This window comes from Bos indicus x Bos taurus, unplaced genomic scaffold, assembly GCF_003369695.1.
Source record: "Bos indicus x Bos taurus breed Angus x Brahman F1 hybrid unplaced genomic scaffold, Bos_hybrid_MaternalHap_v2.0 tig00000904_arrow_arrow_obj, whole genome shotgun sequence".
In the NCBI taxonomy this organism is placed as follows: Eukaryota; Metazoa; Chordata; class Mammalia; order Artiodactyla; family Bovidae; genus Bos; species Bos indicus x Bos taurus.
The window spans coordinates 452-18,274 of record NW_020867316.1 but is presented as its reverse complement, the minus strand read 5'-3'; the positions used below and the strand labels follow the sequence as shown (position 1 = coordinate 18,274).

Sequence of the window (17,823 nt, the reverse complement as noted above, 5' to 3'; positions counted from 1 at the left end):
GACTGGCTGGTGGAGTGGTCAAAACACACACACTTACCAATTAACTTTACAGTCTTATGTGGGCACAGTTCATGTTACAATAGAAATATCATAGATCACTGATCTCAAATGACCATAACAAATATAGCAATGGAAGAGTTCGAAATATTTGTAAGACTTACCAAATGGGATACAGAGACACAAAGTGAGCAAATGCTGTTGGAAAAATGTACTGATAGACTTGCTTGCCACAGACATTTTTTGAGGGGTATGAAATAGAAAAGAATAGCTTTATTGCTTTGCCAGGCAAAGGGATCCTGCCTTGAAAACTGTGGGTCCCAGTGGTGGAGAATTTGATGAGCAGTTTTATAGCCACTGTTCAGGGGTGGGGTTGCTGGTAAGATCAAAGATCAGGTGTGCACAGGGCCTGCACTCCAGTCTGGCCTCAGGTAGTCTGATGGGTTTCTGTGGTTCCTAAGCTGGCCTCAGATAGTCTTTTTCAAGAGCTTCTCTGTTCCTGGCCTCAGGTGGTCTTCTCTGGTATGAAGAATACTGACATCGCTGACATTGTCCATTCGTCTGTGGTTTTAGTCCTGCTGTAGGACTTAATGAAGCTTAGGTTCTTGATGTCTGGTGGCAGAAAGAATTCAGTGAGAGGCAAAGTGATAGGCAAGAAGTGGATTTATTTAGAGAGAAACACACTCCACAGAAAGAGGGTAGGCCGTCTCAGAAGGTGAGAATAGCCGCCACAAACTTGCAGTTTGTAAAAAGGCAACTCTAGGGACTTGCCTGGTGGTCCAGTGGTTAAGAGTATGCCTGCCAATGCAGGAGACATGGGTTTGGTCCCTGGTCCAGGCAGATTCCACAGGCTTTGGGTTAACCAAGTCCATGTGCCACAACTGCTGAGCCTGTGCTCTAAAGCCTGCAAGCCACAACTCCTGAAACCCGCACATTGTAGAGCCCAGGTACCACAAGAGGAGCCTGGGCACGGCAGCTAGAGAAAGCAGGGACAAAGACCCAGCGCAGCCATAAATATGTAAATTAAGTCACAGTCTTCAAAAAGAAAAAGCAATTATATCTGTAAAGCACAATAAATGAAGATATGCCAATACTTCCAGTATACAGTTGTGAGGAAAATGTGGTAAAAGGAAAGGAAAAATACAGTTGACTTTTTAATAATGCAGGGGTTGGGGTGCAGACCTGTCTTGCAGTGGAAATCTATGTATAACTTATATAATTTGACTCTCCATATCTGCTTTTCCCAAGCTGTGGATTCTACCAGTCTCAGATCATGTACTATTTACTATTGAAAAAAAATCTAATTATAGTGAACATACTCAATTTGCCTCATGTTGTTCAAGGGTCAACAGTACTATATTTGGTCACTAGTGTATTCTGTTCAAACAAAGATTTATTGAGCACCTTCTATATGCCAGGCAGTGTTCTCAATCTGGGGGATACAAGCAGGAAGAAGTGTGCACCATCTTCTGTAGGGCAGGAGCAGGAAGAAGTGTGCACCATCTTCTGTAGGGCAGGAGCAGGAAGAAGTGTGTACCATCTTCTGTAGGGCAGGAGCAGTAAAATACAGTAAGTCTTGCGGTCACCTGTTGACTCATTTCATTGGCAGAGAACTAAAAGCCTTGGCCTGCCTTCTCCCAGAAAGACTCCACATGTCTGATATTTTTCTGGCATCCTTGAGAGGAGCACAGGAAATACAGGGACAGGGTGGGAGAGAGGTCCTTTATGAGGCCATGCTGCTTAGCTTTCCCCTTCCAGTGAGCTGCTACTTTGGGGGCCTAGGGCTTGATGAGGAGTATAGTAATTATAGGCACCTCTATAATTATAGAGCTCTTTTAAAAACTTAAATTCATTGCTTATCCATTTCATATTCAAACATCCCCTTTGATAAATGACCAACTCCAGTAATAATATAATCAGATTTGAGTCTCCTGAGATTGCTAAAGAGAATTGCTAGCATTAGGTTAAGTCCCTTAGCTCTCCTTACCACTTCAGGTTAAAGGTTTCTATTCAGGGCATGAATGCATAATTCTGGATTTTGAGCTTTCTCAAATCTGTGGAATGTCACTCCCTTTAAAATTTCCCCTCTCCCCAGCTATGTTTCTTTCAGATATGTTTCATAATGAAGGGAGGAGATGGCAGGTTGGGGGACCCTGGGAGAAGTTTCGAAAGGGGCTGTCTATATTGTATTCATCAGGGTCTCACAGTTTTCTTGATACAGAGAATTCTTGCCCTGAAGTTCAGCATAAATCTCTTAATCACCTGACCGTTAGTAGTTTCAGGTCTCTGACTTTAGCAGAAAGTTATATTCTTACCTTGTATGTCATACTTGCCTTTGGAAGGCCAGACTGGATTGTCTTGAAGAACTTGACTCAGGTTTGCCCAGTGTTCTGTGGGCAGTTTCCTTTTATTGTCCAAGCTCCTAAGACTTCATCTAGCTTTGGAGTATGTATGGAGTGTAACCAGTCACTTTGCCACATAACAGGACTGCCGTCTTGCTAAGCCAAGACAGAGGGAGCCCATTTCTTCCTATCTCACCATGACTTTGTTATATATTGTGGATTTCTAACTTTTGTAATACTTTAGTCTTGTCTCAGTTAGGACTTTATTGGAGAGAATGGAACTCTGTCTTAAACTAGTCTGAATAAAAATGAGAATTAATAACGATACAAAAGTATCTTAGAACCTAACTTAGCAATTCTTTTAGGCTTCAGAAACAACCAGAACCAGAGACTTGAATGTTGTTAGACCTCTTTTTCTGGCTGTTTGTGAGTGTGTGGTGTTCTGTGTGCCTTTGGAGATTCTCTCCCTGTATCTGAAATGCCCCTTCACCCCCTTTCTTTAGATGGTTAAACAGTTCATTGGGGGTACTGTTTTGATGTTACCTAGCTGATGATGCTTTCCCTAATGTCCTAAGTTGGAGAAGGGTATTTTCTGTACTTTTGTAGTTCTTGGTTAGGTTTCCTCTCTGAAATTTACTTCATTGAATAGTGATCATGTTTCCACATCTTTTTCTTTTTTGATATTAACCTTTTTTTTCTTTAAACTTGGCGCAGTCTTCTTGTGGCACGCAGGCTCTTTGGTGCGGGGTCTTCTCTAGCTGCGGCACGCTCAGGCTTCTTTGCGTGCAGCTCGCAGACTTCTCTTGTGATGCACGGGCTCTAGGGTGCATGCACTCAGTTGTGGCATGCTGGCTCTCTAGTTGTGGTGCTTGGTATCTTAGTTCCCCAGCCAGGAATTGAACCTGTGTCCCCTGCTTTGGAAAATGGATTCTCAACCACTGGACCTCCAGGGAAGTCCCCCAAATCTTTCTTAACAGACTTTGTGTTCCTTGGTAGCAAAGACTTTGTCTTATTTATCTACTGTTCTAGTACCTAGAGTCATGAATGAGTGAAAATTTAACGAAAAGAAATACAGGAGAAGTAAATACTATCTATAGTTATTGATTGGCAGTTAGGGAAAGGTTTTTATGCTGCTAATTTAGTTTGATTCTGAACATAACTGTTGTTGGTTCTTTCAGCCCTGGAAACTGTGTTTGGGAGTGGGATGTGTCTCTCAGTTGCTCAGAGCAGAAGCGCACTGCGCTCGAGTCACGGCGAGGTGCATCGTGCATCGCAGCTTGTCCCCGCTCGGTTTCCGAGGGCTGAGCTTTTCCGTTTATTGCCCTTGCAACCGAAGTGTCACCACTGGCTAGCTAGGATCACACAGAGGGCGGAATCCCACTCACACGCAAGAGGCTGTCCAGCTTTTTGTTCTATTAAAAATATTTGATCTTCTTTAACACATGGGGCTGGTGCAACTGGATAACCACAGACAAAAGAATGAAGTTAGACCCTCTGCCTCACTCTTTATACAAAAATTAAATAAAAAATGAATCAGTGACCTAAATAAAAGTAAAATAATAAAACTATTAGAAGAAACATAGGGATAAGTCTTCATGACCTTGAATTTGGCTACTGATTCTTAGATTTGACATCAGAGTCACGTGCAATAAAAGAAAAACTGGATAAATTAGACTGCAATAACAAAAACAAACTTCGTGTTGCATCAGAAGACTTTATCAAGAAAGTGAAGACAGCATAATGGGAGAAAATATTTGTAAATCTTATATCTAATAAGGTTCTAGTATCCAGAATATGTAAAGAACTCTTTCAACTGCACAATAGAAAGACAAGCAGCCCAGTCACAAAAATGAACAAAGGATTTGAATAGATGTTATTTCCAAAGAGGATATACAAATAGCCAACAAGTACATGAAAAGTTGTTTATTGCTCATTAAGAAAATGAAAATCAGAACCACAGTCAGACACCACTTCACACCCACTAGTGGTAGTTGCTTAGTCATCTCCGACTGTGACCTGTGGACTGTAGCCCACCGGGCCCCTCTGTCCATGGGATTCTCCAGTCATGAATTCTGGAGTGAGTAGCCATTCCCTTCTCCAGGGAAATCTTCCTAACCCAGGGACTGAACCCGAGTCTCCTACATTGTAGGCAGATTCTTTACCGTCTGAGTCACCAGGGAGTCACCCTAGAATGGCTCTAATAATAGAAAAAAGAAGTATTGTGAGGATGTAGAAAAATAGAAACACTTATACATTGTTGATAAAAATGCAAAACGGTTCAGCTGATGTGAAAAACAGTATGGTGGTTTTTCAAAAAAGTTAAACAGAAGAATTACACGTGACCCAGAAGTTCTACTCTTGGGTATATATCTGAAGAAATGAACACATATGCCCACCCAGACATTTGTGTATGAATGTTTATAGCAGTAATAATCAAAAGGTAGACACAATCCAAATGCCCATCAACAAATGAATGGATAGTCAAAATGTAGTATATACATATAATGGAATATTGTTAGGCCATAAAAAGGAATAAATACTGATCAACATGCTACCATTTGGGATAAATCTCAAAAATATTATGCTAAGTGGAAGAAGCCAGACATAGAAGGTTGCACATATTGTGTCATTCCTTTTATTTATATAAATTATCCAAAATAGACAAATTCATAGAGACAAAACAGATTTGTAGTTGTCAGGGGATGGAGAGGAAGGAATAATGAGAAATGATTACTTAATGGGTATGTGGTGTTTATCTCAAATGATTTAAAAGTTTGAAAGTAGAGGTAGTTGCAAATCCCTGTGAATAAAATAAATACCATTGAATTATATCTTATCCTTTAAAGTACGTAGCCTGAAACTGCATACTTATAATCTGAAACAGTGCCACTGCCTTGGGTTTTCATGCAGAATGCTAGTTTTTTACTTTCTCTTTGGAAGCGGTATAGCTGCTGCTGTTAGAAGGACCAGTTCTAAAAAGTTTAAGAATTAATGGGCCAGTAAATAGCCAGGAAAAGAAGGATGAAGAAACAATCTTGGACTTGGCGAGGGCTCTAAGAAGTGGGTGAACAATGGTGTGACCTTTGCTGCTCCTCTTAATAAAATCTTTCTCTAGTTCTTTCTTCCTGTCTTCACATATTAAATAGTGTCATCTGTTAGTTAACTTTTAGGTTTGAAAATATTTGAGCCTTCTTTAGTTCAGCTTCTGTTCCCTACCTGCATTCATCTTTGTTTTAATAAAATTCTCAGTTTCTTCGAGGCCTTAACATTATTGAGAGTCACATTTTTTGCCCCTCATTTTGGTCTTCCACACAAGAGGCTTGTTGAGTTGATGTTGGAAAGCCCTGGTAAGAACTGCCACCTGTTTTGCTGACCCTTTTTCTAGTCAGGTTTTCTCAGTCATTCAGGATAGTGAGGTCTTCTGGTTCCTGCTAGGCCTGTGCCTTGAGAGCAGGGTCGTTGACACTCTATAGGTGAGAGAGACTTCTTGAAGTTCTGAGTAAGTATTGCTTGAAGCCTGAAGATGCTGCTGTTCATGTTTAACTGGATTGATTCATTATTCTGATTTCCCAATTTATGTCCAGATTGTATGGATAGTTTTCTTTTTTTTTTCTTACAAGTAATTTGAATCCTTTTCAGTTTCTTGTTCAGAGAGGAAAAGGAAAGATATCTAATTTTATTTTGCTGAAAATCTAAGCTAATACTTGGACTTCTGGCATTCCTTCTTAAATTCTGATTTCCTAGTTTTTTTAACTGTTTTCTTTTACTCCTGTATTTTTGGGATGATATTCCTGATGTATATTCAGTATATTGATGATTTTTCTTCATAAGACTGTTAATCTGACTTATGTTTGTATAAATAGTACAAAAATAAATCTTCTGTGTTTGTGAATATATACACAATTAGACATTTGACCACTTTCAAAAATTTGGCTTAATGATATGTTATAATTAGCTGATTTATAGAATTCATGATGGTACTTAGTATGTTCTTAAGAAAATAAGATGTTCAGAGCATTGGTAGATAATTGGAACATTCTGGATAAGTTAAAAGATATAGATAGACGTGTGCAAGTTATTTACCTGTCGGTGTGTCTGTGGCCTCATCTATAAAATGAAGGTTGGACAGTATCACTTCTGAGTTACAGAATTGTGTTTCATCAGAAAACACATATCAGCACTACCAGATTCATCTACTCCAATCAGGTTAACTTGATTATCAGTGTGGTTGAAACTGTGTTGTGCACCAAGCCCATTTTTTTTTATCCCCAGATGGAAAAGCTGCCTTGGGCTGATAAGCATCAGTGTGAGAGATAGTTGCAGTTACCCTTGTTTGAGTCCCTGGTTTGCTGCAGACTGCTGGGCTTTATAATGGAGAGGACCCTTGCCTGTAATGGGTGTCTTTTCTGTCCAAGGCTGAGTGCCTTGCACATGGATAAATGTTCGTTAATTAAATGTCTGCCAACCTAAGGCATTGGCATTTACACACATTGCCTCATGCAGTCTTCACAGCCCACCTTGTAACACCAACTTTGTAATATAAAATATAAGCCAAACTTACCATAAAAAACTCAGTTTTGTACATGAGTAAACTGACACAGATGATTAGCCACTTGTTCAAAGCCCCACAACCAGGGATTAGGAGCTTCCTCTAAATAAAGCCATTTAAAATTTTACCTTTTTATAATGAAATGGGATCTAATAAAAAACTTAAAACTTTTCCACAGGAAGGAAGCCATAAATAAATTGAAAAGACAGCTGATGGACTGGGAGAAAATATTTGCAAACAATGTACTGACAAAGGCTTAATTTCCAAAATACACACAGAGTGCATACAACTCAATAATAAAAAAACCAAACCCAATGGAAAAATGAGCAGACTATCTAAATAGACATTTCTTCAAAGAAGACAAACGGATGGCCAGTAAGCACATGAAAAGATGCTCAGTATTGCTAATTATTAGAGAAATGCAAATCAAAACCACAGTGAGGAATCACCTCACACCAGTCAGAAAGGCCATCATTAAAAAGTCTACAAATAACAAGTGCTGTTGAGGGTGTGGAAAAAAGCGAATCCTTCTGCACTGCTGCTGTGAATATAAATTAGTGTAAGCTCTTCCATAGAGACAATTGGAGATTCCTTAAAAAACTAAAAATAGAGTTGCCACATGATCCAACAATTCCATTTCCATGCCTGTATCGGGAGAAAACTAGTAAGATACGTGCACCCCCACGTTCATCGCAGCACTGTTCACAATAGCCAAAATATGGAAGCAGCCTAATTGTCCATCAACAGATGAATGGATAACAAAGATGTGATGAATATGTATAATGGAATATCACTCAACCATAAAAAGAATGTAATAATGCCACGTTCAGCAACATGGATGCACCTGGAGATTATCATACTGATCAAAGTAAGTCAGAAAGGCAAATAACAAGTGATATTACCTACATGTGGAACCTGAAACACCTGAAACATGATCCAAATGAATTTATTTACAAAACAGGCTCACAGACATAGAAAGCAAACTTATTGTTACCAAAGGAGAAAAGGGGGTGCAGAGGATATAAATTTAGGAGTTTGGGATTAGCAGATACACACTACCAGATGAACAGCAAGGCCCCACTGTAGAGCACAGGGAGCTATATTCAATATCCTGTGATAAACCATAATAGAAAAGAATATAATAAAGAATATATTTGGATCACTTTGCCGCACATCAGAAACCAACACAACATTGTAAATCAACTTCAGCTCAGTTGTGTCTGACTCTTTGCAACCCCATGGACTGCAGCACGCCAGGCTTCTTGCCACCAGCTCCCGGAGTTCACTCAAACTCATGTCCATAGAGTCAGTGATGCCATTCAGCCATCTCATCCTCTGTCCTCCCGTTCTCCTTCTGCCTTTAATCTTTCCCAGCATCAGGGTCTTTTCTGATGAGTCAGTTCTTCACATCAGGTGGCCAAAGTATTGGAGCTTCGCATCAGTCCTTCCAATGAATATTCAGGATTGATTTCCTTTAGGATTGACTGGTTTGATCTCCTTGCAGTCCAAGGGACTCTGAAGAGTCTTCTCCAACACCACAGTTCAAAAGCATCAATTCTTCAGCACTCTGCTTTCTTTATGGTACAACTCTCATATCCATACATGACTCCTGGAAAAACCATAACTTTGACTAGATGGACCTTTGTCAGCAAAGTAATGTTTCTGCTTTTTAATATGCTGTCTAGTTGGACATATCAATAAAAATAAAGTAAAATAAAAATTGAGCATTTTAACCATTTTAAAGTGCATAGTTCTGTGGCATAAAGTATATTCACGATGTTATGTAATCATCACCATCACCCATCTTCTTCGCCTGTGCCTTTTTTCCGCTTGTTACACTGCTCCCCTTCGTTCTTTAGGCACCTTTAACTTTGAGATCAGAGTAAAAACTTTTCTTGAGCGAAGACACTGAAGGAGCCCGGAGGTTTAAACTTTCAGGCTGGGCTGAACACTGCATGGTGTCCGGGTTTCTTTCCCATGTCTTCAACCATCTGTGTTGCACGTGGAGTTTCTTGTTGCCTAATAGTAGTTGAGCATGTTGTTTTAAGCAGGAGTGCATGCTATCATGTTTGCTTATTCTCACACTGAATTGGAGCTGTTTAAGTCTGTTCCTCCTGTTCCTCGGCCCAGGGAGGCAGTAATCTAAATGGTCTAAGCGCTGATGGGGGCTGTGTACCTGCCCTGTGGGTTAGGGAGCTGCCAGGCTAATGTCCTCTCTTTCTGCCTTGTACTTGGGAAATGATTATGCTTTGTCATCCTTCACTCTTTCCTGCCAGGAGACTAGTTCTCTACTTTCAGTTTCACTTTGGGGTTTAAAAATGTTTCTTAATCTTTCTCTGGCTGAGTTCTCTGGATAATATAGGTACAAGTAAGCAGTTTTGTTGGCTTGGCTGTGGGTTAAGTAGGAATGTGTGAAAAAAGGTTTGAGGAGTGGGGTGGATCCGCCTAAGTAGAGTAACTGGACTTTTCCGCTTGTTCGTGTTTCTGCTATGCTGGTCTCAAAGTCCTGTCTGATAGCAGGCACAGCCAAGTGGTGAAATATGACACAGGCTGAATATGAGAATTGGCAGTTGTCCTGAGTGCACAAATAGTTTCTTCGCTCCCAAGCATATTTTACAGCGAAGTGAACAGAAAACAATTCAGGCTGTCTGCCTGAGACCTTTGGCAAAAAAAAAATTATCTTTATGAAAAGGTGGACAGTTAAAAAGTTTTCAGAAGAACAAAATACAAATTCGGCCTCTTTTTCTTTCCCTCATTTTATGTCTGATCTCTAAACGTAAGGCTGATTCCAGACATACTCCTGAGTCTGTTGGTGAGTGGTAGGATCTGGGACTCCCTAAGTTCGACCAGTCACATATTCTTCACTTTAGATAAGTACCAACTAGATAAGGAAGTTGCTGGAAAGACTGAAGCCCAAGCTTTCCTATTGAATGGTCAAATAAACAGGCACAGTTTGGACCCTCACCCAGCTCTGCTCCATGTAAATTTTATCTGGCACACACGTGACAGGCCAGCATTTGGTGGTAATGTAATTCCGGTCATTACTCACTAATACTGCAGGCCACCGTTGCATGGGGCTTGACCTGAGGTAGCTCCTCTAAATATAGCCCTCCTTTCTGGCAGCTGCAAACACCTGGAAGAGTAGGCAGGCCCTCAGCAGAAAGCATTTGCTGTTAACAGCATGTGTGTTGGGCAGTTGTGTCAGGCCTTACATCATGCTATGTTTATGCATAATTAAAAACAACCCACTGGGTCCGTTGGCTTATGCTCGGGTTATATTTGGAAAAATGCTCTTTGTGTTTTTCCTTGGGGACTGGGGATGATGTCACTAGTTTGAGGAGGACCATAAGAGAAGCAGTTAATGTAATTACCAACAATTTCTTTAATGAACACAGCTTACTTAACTTAGTGGCCTTTGGTTTCTGCCACTGATGAGCCAAGCTGTCAGCTGTATGATTCTGTTCAGTTAGGGACTGGTTTGTATGCTTGGTAGTTCCTTGTCATTAGGAAGTTTATAAGTAATTAAAAAAAACACCAACATTTACAAAATTGTGCTTCTAAAAAGAAGCTGCACATGGCTTGTGAAAGTGTAAAAGATACTTGTGTGCTCAGTTACTCAGTTGTGTCTGACTCTTTGCAACCCCATGGACTGTAGCCAGGCTTCTCTGTCCATGAAATTTTCCAGACAAGAATACTAGAGCGAGTTGCTGTTTCCTGCCCCAGGGGATCTTCCTGACCCAGGAATTGAACCTGCATCTCTTGCACATCACTGCGCCACCTGGAAAGCCCCAAAAGATATTTAACCTCTCATGAAAAGAGAAAACCATTTTCAGACCTCACCAAGATCTTGTTTTTCACCCATCAGATTGACAGAAATACAAAATGTTAGAGAAGTATTGTTAATGAATGAATGGGGAAATAGACATTCCATACGTTCATGGTGAGAGCATTCACTAAGTGTATAACTTTTTATTGAAGGAAGTTTAGATATATCTATTAAAGCCACAAATAATACCTGTGTGTGTGTGTGTATGGAAAAGAAGAGATGAGATAGGTATTTTTCATCGTATGAAGCTTTTTAAAACTTTGTTATTTTTGGTTGTGCCAGGTCTTTGTTGCTGTTCCAGCTTTTCTCCAGTTGCAGAGAATGGGGGCCACTCTTGAGCTGTGGTGTGTGGGCTTCTCATTTCAGTGGCCTATGTTGTTGCAGAGCACAGGCCCTAGAGTGTGGGATCAAAACTTGTGCAACACAGGCGCCCTGCGGCATGTGGGATCTTCCTGGATGTAACCCACGTCCCTTGCATTGACAGGCAGATTCTTAACCACTGGACCACCGTGGAAATCCCCATTGTATTAAACTTTGTGAACCAAGTATTGCCTTTTTAAAAAATGAGAATTTTCTTTAATGGAGCTTCCTTGAAGTTTAGTCACATCTATGGAGGACTCTTTTAATTGACTTTCTTAGCCATACTTGCTGTCCTTATGGGTAAAAGGGGAACTTCTCACATTGTTGCTGATGGTGCTAATAATGCTTACTTTCTATGTGGGTACCTTGTGAAGAAAGTATTGCACAAGTTTGTTGGTCCTTGTGTTTTTTCCTGTTGTTCCTAAGCAAGAATCAACGACTCTGAAGATTAACATACTAGGAGCCATCTGTATACCTTCTTTATACAGGTTCTATAACATGGCCTAAGAAAACAGGCCTAGTTTTCTTTTGTTTGACAATTAGATTATATGCTCTGGAGAGGACTGAAGTCGTTTGCCTTTTCTTTTTATTTGTAGGAACCTACAAGCAGCAATTGGCGCATATTATGACTTTGAGAGCCCAAACATCAGTGTACCCTCCATGTCCTTTGTTGAAGATGTCACCATAGGAGAAGGGGAGTCGATACCTCCTGATACTCAGTTTATAAAAACGTGGCGGATCCAAAATTCTGGTAAATGTATAAAGAGCAATCTTCCCTTGCCCAGTTTTCTTTTCTTAGCAGTTAAAAGAAACAAGGAAATGTTTTAGCTTAAATTATGTGATTGTGTAACTCTTTTTTTCCTTATACATGATGTAGCATTTTCTTGTACTGGTATGATGACCCAAACACCAATAAAATATTCCGTAGATTAGGAAGAATTTCGGTCTTGACATTTAAACACAATTCAATATTCTTTTGATACCAGGAGCTAGGCATGTGTTGGTTGTGGTATTGTCTCCACAAGTATAGCTCTACTCCATCGTTTTATTTCTGCTCTAATTAATCTTCCAGTTATTTCCAGCATGCTAGAGAAGGTACATCCTTGAAAAGAACAAGGTAGCTAGAGTTGTGAGCATCTGCTCTTTTGAAAGCTCATTTCTTTGCAACCACAAGGATTATTCTGTCTGAAATTTTCATCGAGCTATCTATCTGAGCTGTTATCATCACTTTGAAAAATAGGGTAAGAAGTGTACCAATTTGCTCAGAATAGAAAAGATGGAAAGATTGAGAAGTTGCTTTTTTAAAGAATTATTGATTGTTTTGACTTACTGCTGACTTAAGAAAAATTCAGCATAAATTAATTATGGTTCTTTGAAAATAATGTCTGATAACTTGTTACATTCTTTTCAAATGACTTTTAAAATTTGAATGAGTTTATTAGCATGTCTTATTCCATCCAGTAACAATTTATGCTGACTAGGTGAGGATGCTTTAACTTCCTTATTATTGAGTGTTTACAAAAGAAATTCTGAGAGATGGAAAGTTTTCTAAAAGTACAAAAGGAGTATTTAGCTAAAATTTCTTGGTGTGGGGGATCCCTGTCTAGCATGGTAATAGTAATGGTAATCTGATGTGAAATCATAGAAAACTCTGAGGACTCAAACCTTTTGTTGGACGCTGTTTACTTCTCAGTTCTTTATACTTCAGTTTTTTATGATGGGGAGAGACTGGCTAAGCTAGCCTTTTATATCATAATTAGTATACCAAACTTATTATTAGTTTGTCTGGCTTATTTGGAAATAACTTTAGCTTGGATGAAGGTTTGGTGTGTGTTGGAGCAAAAACACATAATCTGGATTGACCCATTGTTACAGGTGACTGGACGTCAGTGACTTTATAAAATTTTCATTAGCTTCTTTTCCCCTTTGGTTGTAACAGTGTGGTGCATTGTCAGTTTGAGAGGCACATGGTAATACAGGAAAATAGCCATGTTTTCTATTTTTATTGAAATTCTTGTTACAAGTTTGATTGTTTTATGTTCCTAATTTGTCTCACCTTCTTAATGTTGCCTGCTTTTAAAAACGTTAAAACAATTTCTTCACGTCAGCTTTTATTCATCATGTTTCTTCTCTGACTCACTAAAATCTGTGTTGCTGATCAAAAATGCTTTTGAAACCTAGCCATGAATTTTTTAAATGAGTGATGTTTGTTTAGAAAGTATAACTTATTAAAAGTTTTGTTTATTTAAAATAATTAATCCAAGACCTTGTTTACTTAATAGTGAAAACACTGGAAATGGTCTGGCTTTCCATGGGTTCTTTATAGTGTTCTTCAATACTGAAAGTTGTCAGAGTACTGTTAAATGTTTTAAATACCGTTTTGTTGCAGAATACCATTTTATATTTCAGAAAGCCTCTTTGAAATATCTTCTCACTCACTAGACAGTTCCTTGGGTTAATGAGAGGTTGGAAGGGATTGATATAAAATGGCTAGAATGTCAAATCAGAACCCCAAAGAGACTTTCACCTTGACTTGAAGCAAAACTTGTTTTGGTGGAACTGGCTCTTTTTCCTCCTACTTTTTGCATAATAAGTGCAATTTAAAACAGTCTCTGGGTCTACAGCCTTTCTTCCTATAAAGGACATTTTTGTTCCTGTACACCTCTTGAAAAATTGGGCAACAGTTGCTAGAAAGGTACTTCGAACAAATAGGTTTTGTCTTCTTCTGGAAGTTGTTATACCAATTGTAAAATAGTTTTGTTTGTAGACTAAATGCTTTCCATTTGATTAAGAAGAAACTGGCCTGCCATAGTTACGTGACAGATATGTTATTAGAGATACAAGGAAGGCAGGCACGTGAGCTGGTTCTTCGGCGTCATCCTAATCTGGCTTGAGTTCTTTCTGCAGATGGAGTGGTAACACAGGAGTAGTGTGGACTGGAACTGCCCTGGTGGTCCAGCAGTTAAGACTCTGTGCAGGAGGCATGGGTTCAGTCCCTGGTCAGGAAACTAAGCTCTCATATCCTGCGTAGTGAGGCCAAAAAAAAAAAAGGAGGAAGAAGTAGAGTAGGCCTGAGCTCTTTCTCCTCTGGCTCTCATTCATAACCTTCCTTAAGAGATAAGTTCCCCCTGAAAGAGTTTCATAAATAATTTTCATGGTGCCTCTCTGCTGTCATGTTTCAGGCATACTGGACATTCAAGTTTACAAAAGATGAGATTGATAGGAAGGAACTGCATATAGCTGTCCCAGCACCTTCCCCAAGGAAGATAAATGTCATGCATTGTTTAAAATTAAATGCCTGCTATGAAAGTCCTTAGATTCATATCACAGAAAAAGAGAAGTGAGACATATAATGACATAGATGCAGAATCCCAGGATCTACACTTTTGGTACTGTGTAAGTTTTAGAAGTTTGGGGAAACTTGCCAAGGATACTTTATGGTTTAAAATGAAAATTTGAAACTGTCCCTCTTAAGCCAAAAGTAGACCATTCTCTTTACCATTACTTAAAGCTTCTCAGTTATCATAGCCATGCTCTGCTATCCAGCTGTGATGAGTGTTTAACTAAGCATATTATGATAACTCTTACATTTATATGACTTTAATGAAGTAGTTGTGATTGTCATATGAGAGAGTGACCGCAAAGTCATCTATATTTTCTAAACTACGTAGAAATGAATATAGAACAAGAGTTGATGGGGGAGGAAGGGAAACTTGAGAAAGAACAACTATTCCCTCCATTTTTCTTCAGCTCCTTAATAGAGTTACATTTCTTATGTTCCAGTCACTTTATCAGGTACAGGAAAGAAAATGGTACCCAGATCAGTGAAGGTCTCTGTTTGCCTGTAGCTTAATTTGAAATGCATTCTCTAAACTACGAGGGGTTAAAAAACAGAAGGGGGTCTTCGTTGAAGTTTGTCTTTTGTCTTGCTCTTTGGCTGTTCCTTCTGTCCCCAAACTAAATCTCAGACTTTCTGAAACTGGTGGACTTTTGTTTTTGCCATACTCACTGTCATCTCAAAGTTGCCATATGATAGGGTTTTTTGTCTTGTTTTGACTTTTTATTTTTTAATAAAATTATATCCCGTAATAACTGAAGAATCACAACCTTTGTGTGCTTGTGATACTTAACTTGAAAAGTTGTAAAACATAGACTAGTCTTTCTTTTCTTCTAGAAGCATGTATCTACCCCACAGTAAGCCAGTTTGTAAGAGACTTAATTTGAAGCCCTATTATGTTACACTTCTCAAATCCAGATTTTTCTGGTATGCTTAGCTTGGTAGGTCAAACAGCCATCAGTATTTCCCTTCCTTCTGTATCAGGAACCAGTATCAGTGACCTTTTCAGAGTTACCTGCCTTTACATTTGGGGTTGTAAGAACTATATGTCATTGTAAACTGTTGGCAGCTCTCAGAAGGCAGATGATTGGTTCTTCATTTTATAGCCAAGTAACACTTTAGAGCTGATGATGCATAACCCTTCCAGTTTTTTCTTCAAGAAGCTCTCCAAGTACCACATCAGTAGGGTCTGACATAGAAAAAGATAGGACCGTAGCCATCTAATTTTTAATAGTTTCACAGCTTACCAAGTCTCCTGGGAATAGAGCAGTACTCCCTCTTTGCATAGATGAGAGATCCAACTGTCTCAGCTGCTTGTGCTTGTCTGATCAGGGCAGCCAAGTATTTCCCATACCCAGGCGGTCTTGGTTTTCATTTTCTTTAAAGTTCTAAAAACATTCTTGGGTTTTCATATAAACAGATGTTGTCTTGTTTGATATGTGTGTGCGTGTGCGTGCATGTGTGCATATGTGTCTTTTAAAGAATAATTATGGATTCACCCCTATAGTAGTAATTTAATTTTTCTTTTGGATATTTATCTTTAAAGAGACCAACATTTTCCAAGGTACTTCACGTCAACTGCTACTATTCTTGACCTAAGACAAATATACTTTTGCTAGGCCATAGGCCCCAGAAATGAAAAAAAGAATTTGCGTGTATTACCCGTGTATCATCCACAACCTTCTCAATAGCAGCAGTTGCCCTTTAAAGTGTTAATTTAAGAGGGCACTTTGCTTTAGAATTAAAAAAAAAAAAAAAAAAAACATAGCAACCCCTGCTCCATCTGCTACCCTAAATAGCATGAGCCACAGCAGGTACCATTCATGAGGCTGAGATCTCAGCAGTAGAGTGTTGGTTGCTTTTCCTGTCTGGTTCTCCCTTTTTTGAGTAGTAAGCCATCAAGTTTCTAAACTGGCCTGGCACTTCAAGAACAAGGGACTGAGGAATCCTAGAGTACTGTTAGATGAGTTTTCAACATGCTGAGAGTCTTGCCGTGCCCAGCTTTTCATAGTGATTTATGTTTATAATGAATGTAAAAAAGATACAGAGGTTTCTGTGTATAGTAAAAAGGAGTGTGTCAGAGAGACTTCACAGAAAGTATCACATCTAGTCACTGTATGTGGCTACCTGTGACCGGTCAGAAGTCAGTGTATTGATTTCTCATGTGAGTTAGTTACATGAATATAGGTGCACAGGAGTGGGAACCAAATAGGACCTTTGCCACCTCCAAAGGCGGACAAGGCATTCTTGCCAAAGCTATTTCTCTGTCTTGCCGTTCCTGTTCTTTCTACAAGCACCTCTGGCTGGTGTCACCACCCCTGAGACCATGGGTCACTGTACTGTTATCAGGACCTGCTGTTCATACTTTCCCCACTACTGTTTGCCCCTGAAAATGAAGCTTTCACTTGACTCCTCTGTCTTTATTTGCAGTCTTTTGACCCTCAATCTTTTCATTGTTAGGGACTCCAGAAGAAAAAGCAGGGAAAAAGTAGTTTTAAAATGAAAGTAATACAGAAATTACTCTTCATGAGTTTCATCCTCTTTCCTCAACGGAAAAACTGGGGACAGTCAGGCATATTTTTACTTTGAATGTCAGTTCAAAAGTTAAAGTGCAAATGGTCGTGTTTCTTAGTAGAGAAGAAAGCAGTCCTCCAGAGATGTGGGGCTGAGCTTCGTTTCCATGGCTCCTTTCAGACTTCATTCCTAGGTTCTATGGGTTAGTGTGATGTGTAGCCTTCCCTGGGCCCCCAAAACACTACTTCTTGAGAAACCGCCTTGCTTTTGCCGGTGTGTGCTTTCTCTTAGGGATAGACCATTGGTCAGAGGTTGTCGACTCTGATTCTCTCTAATCAGTGTATAGCTCAAGAGTATGGGTAGGTTTATGTATGTGTGAGAGACCAAGAGGCATCTTCTACAGTTTTGTAATAAACTGCACCCAGCATAGGACCACTGATTGCCTAACATTTTTTTCTTTTGCTTGAACTCAGGGGCAGAGGCCTGGCCTCCAGGGGTTTGTCTTAAATATGTCGGGGGAGACCAGTTTGGACATGTGAACATGGTGATGGTGAGATCGCTAGAGCCCCAAGAGATTGCAGATGTCAGCGTCCAGATGTGCAGCCCCAGCAGAGCAGGAATGTATCAGGGACAGTGCGGATGTGCACTGCTACAGGACTCTACTATGGAGGTGAGTATGTCCCTGTGCAGCCCAGGGGCGAAGGGGTTTAAGGTAACTTCTCAGCTTCCCCAGCACTGCTCACAGAGCTTGTCAAATTATGTAGCAGGGTGTGGGTCTCTTTTCCAGCCCCATGCTGGTAAATGATTTGAATTTAATGACTAATTGATTCGGTCAGTGTTCTCTTTACGCTGGAATTTAGTTAACATTTAGTGAAGTGTATGAGATATATCTTGCAGT

General features: G+C 39.7%; 1 pseudogene; it reads left to right on the top strand.

Moving 5' to 3' along the window:
* Positions 1-9,959: 9,959 nt before the first annotated feature.
* Positions 9,960-17,595, top strand: LOC113888676 (annotated as a pseudogene).
* The last annotated feature ends 228 nt before the right edge of the window (positions 17,596-17,823 follow it).